The sequence below is a fragment of the Monodon monoceros genome, unplaced genomic scaffold, assembly GCF_005190385.1.
Source record: "Monodon monoceros isolate NGI ecotype Baffin Bay Population unplaced genomic scaffold, NGI_Narwhal_1 Super_Scaffold_21, whole genome shotgun sequence".
NCBI classification, from domain to species: domain Eukaryota; kingdom Metazoa; phylum Chordata; class Mammalia; order Artiodactyla; family Monodontidae; genus Monodon; species Monodon monoceros.
In genome coordinates, this window is record NW_021703778.1 from 131,793,412 (window position 1) to 131,797,449 (window position 4,038).

Here is a 4,038-nt window from a genome sequence, read left to right on the forward strand (position 1 = left end):
TAAGCCTGTGCGCCACAACTACTGAGCCTGCGCTCTAGAACCCGCGAGCCACAACTACTGAGCCTGCGCGCCGCAACTACTGAAGCCTGCGTCCCTAGACCCTGTGCTCCGCAACAAGAGAAGCCACTGCAGTGAGAAGCCCAGGCACCGCAATGAAGAGTAGCCCCCGCTCGCCACAACTAGAGAGAGCCTGCGCGCAGCAACGAAGACCCAACACAGCCAAAAAAATATATTAAAAAAGAATAGGAAAGGATTCATTTGTGTGTGTGTGCGTGTGTGTGTGTGTGTGTGTGTGTGTATTTTAAAAATACTACTAGATCTACTTTGTCACCATGTAATCCTACTTTAGTAGCCCCAAACTAAGATTCATTCAGTATTTATTGACTCTCTACTGTGTACCTAGTATAGTTTTAGATTCTATAACTGCTGCAATAGGAAGACATGGGCCTTTGCCCTTAGAGGGTTACAGGTTAGCAGAAGTGGATGTGTACACAGGTGACGATAAAAAACAGTGTGGTGTGTGCCATAAAGGGATCAATTGCTTATTGCTGATGTGTAGTTAGTTCTGACCAGGGAGCCAAGGAAGCCTTCATAGAGGAGGCTTTTGACCTTGTTCCTGAAGGATGAGGAGAATTTCAATAACTGGGGGTTACTCCAGGCTATGTGAACTGAATTCTCGACACAAAATAAAGCATTGCATTGAGATGAAGCATTGCAAATTATAATTTAGGATTAAATCACAAAGAACTTGAAAGCCATATTAAACCAGTGAATAAAACTAGGAAAATTCAGTTTTACCATCCAGTTTCCCAATATATTCATTCCTAAAGTGAGACCCCTCTGCCCTCTGGGTCTTACTGCTTTCCACAGCACCCTTTCCCCCAAGGTAGTGACCTCTCTCATAAGCACATTATCTGTAACTGAGGCACTTACAATTTCACCTTGTATTTGTTTCTATACAGGTTTTATCTTCCTTTCTGGAATATAAGTTCCATAAGAACAAAGCTCCATTTCTTAACTTTGAAACCAGCCAGGGGGATGGCCAGGAATAGGTGTCAGTCTTAAGGATTCAGTATTTTATTAACATTATCTCTTGTAGGAAACATAAAATTGTCTTTTGTAGAATTCGGATTATTTATTAGAAGATTTTCATTATTGAATAATACAAAATATAAGCTGAAATATAGCTTTATAGAAAGCTATAAAGCGGCAGACACCCAGTGGCTGAGGTTAAGGAATGGAGCCCTCTTTTAAGGGTTGAGTTGTATGCCCCAGAGAGAGATGTTGAAGTCCGAACTCCTAACACCTATGAATGTGGCCTTACTTGGAAATAAAAGTCTTTGCAGATGTAATCAAATTAAGATGGGGTTATTAGGGTGAGCCCTAATCAGGCACTATGACTGGTGTCCTCATACAAAAAGGAAAATGCCATGTGAGACAAACACAAGGAGAAAGGATGTAACAACAGGCAGAGATTGGAGTTAGGCACCTGCAAACCAGGGAACACCAAGGGTAGCTGATGACAGCAGAAAGCGAACAGAAAGAAGCAAAGAACAGATTCTTCAAGACAGCCTTTGAGAGCATGACTCTGCCTACACCTTGATTTCAAGCTTCTAGCCTCCAGAATTGTGAGACAATACATTTCTTTTAAGTAACTCAGTTTGGGGTACTTTGTTTATGGCAGCCCTAGGAAACTAATACGCCCTTCTTAGTTCACTAATTCAACACATAGTTACTGAACATCTGCCAGATACTAATTTAGGTGCTTGAGATACATTCGTGAGCGAAGACAAAAATCATGCCTTTGTGGACCAACATTCCAAGGGTGTGGGTGAAAGTAAAGAGAGGTAGTAATAAAAGAAGATGATACCTTCTATAGAAAAAATAGTGTAGGATAAAGTGGATGGTGGGGTAGTTGCCAATTAGGGTGATTGTGGTTGGGCTTATAGCGACTCAAAGACAAATTAGGCAAGTGTGACATCATAAATACATATTTGGTGTCTGCCCCTAGTTTCTGACACAGAGGTCCTAAAATCCTTGTCAATTCCTGCGAGATGGGGGTGTTAGGAGCATCTTACACAGAGCTTCTAAATCCCTTGGAATTTCCTGGGTAATAGAAGTGTCTTGTTCTAATGAGGCAACTCTTGGAGGGCTCCTGGATGATTTCTGGATGAGGTCTGGTCGCCAGAAAGTCTAAGTCATGATTAGAAACAGAACTTGGAAATTGATCAATAACTGATTATGCCTGTGTGATGAAGCCTCCATAAAAATCCCTAAAATACAGGGTTCACAGAGCTTCCAGGATGGCGAACATATTCAGGTGCTGGGAGAGTGCCATGCCAAGGAGAGGACGTGGGAGTTCCACGCTCCTTCCCCATACCTTGCCCTATGCATCTCTCCCATTTGGCTGCTCCTGAGTTGTATCCTTTATAATAAACCAGGAATAAGTAAACTGTTTTCCGGAGTTCTGTGAGCCATTCTGGGAAATTAACAAACCTCAGGAGAGATTGTGGGAACCCCTGATTTATAGTGGGTTTGTCACAAGTGGGCAGGCCTGGACTTGGAATTGGCATCTCACAGAACCATTCACTTTAGACAAGTTGGTCCCTGTCCAACTCAAAACACCAAACATCATCCTCTCCTGCTAAATGAGTGACTTTACCAGTTTCAGCTTTATCCCTCCTTTAGTCTGCTTTCCCTATAGGTAAGATTTATTTAGATGATAGAATTGCCCTTGCTTTCTGAGAACACCCAATCCAAAAGGAACCCTCACTTCCTTAGACCCTCCGCAAAACTCCACAACTATAGCCCCAATCCTATAATAGGTTCTTTCTAACTCCCTCTTCCTGAGACACCCCACAGGTCTCCCTCGCTGCAAGGGATTTTTTTTTTTTGGCTGAAGGGCATTGTCAGGTTTAAGAGATGGGAGGAGAGGAATGTGACCTTAGGCGACTGTGGGGTAACTTACCCCAAAGAGGAAGAGAGAAATACTGTAGAACGGTAGCCTGCAGGGAAACTAGGTCAAAGTTTTCGTTTTCTTTTAAGATAGAGAATTAACAGCATGTTTGTACGTTGAAGGGAAAAACCGAGAGAGACAAATGGGTCGTTTAGTAGGAGAAAAGCTAGTGGGTAACACGCCGAGTACAGGAACTAGTGCTTCAGGTAGGAGCATGCGTCGTTCATCTGCAGGGTCGGGTGAGTGAGATCCTGGAACGTGCTTGGCTGTGGTGTGGACATTCTCTTCCTGATTACTTCAAAGTTCTCAGTGAAGAGGCGAAAAAGGCGGAAGTCCTGCCTCCCACAATATCTAATTGCCTATTCGAAATTTCACGTCTCAGTTCTTTCGTGCTTCTGTTTCAAAGAGCCTCCCCTCTACCGGAGTATTAATTTCCCCAATACCTATCCAATTGTATGGTTAGATTCCAAATACAGTCCCACGAACAATGGGAGAAAACCTGATTGTGCCCTAGTTGTCTAGATCTCACAACAGAAGGAAACATTTCTCACTGTGTATTTCTCCACAAGACATTCCCCCACCTCCACCCCAGGACAAGCCCTATGTTGAGAAGAAAAAAAGTAAAATAAACAAGAAAGGACGTTCTTCGAAGTCCTCCGACTCTCTAACTGCTTTTACATAGGATCGCTTGTTTTAGAAAAGCTGCCAATATTGAGGCTCATAATTTTGGTCCGATAGAATAAAACACTGCCCTCTATCAGCAATAATGCAGGTATGCACAGTAACACAGAAAATCAATTTCAACTTTAAACAGTGGCCTTTTCAGTTTCTTCTGTGCTTTACGGAGGAAGTAGGCGAGGGATCCGGGAGAGGAAGAAAAACTTGCGCTTTTAAGTGCGCAAGCGCAGTTTGAGAACTGTTTCGTTTGCAAACTGGTCTTTTTTCCGAAGATCTGGTTAATATTGACAGTACGTAAATTAATCCGGTTTAAAAAACAAACAAAACCGTTCTTAATTACAGTGCTGTGGAGAGACCTCAAAATATTCAAGGGAAATTTAAGTGCTGTATCAAAAGACACCTTG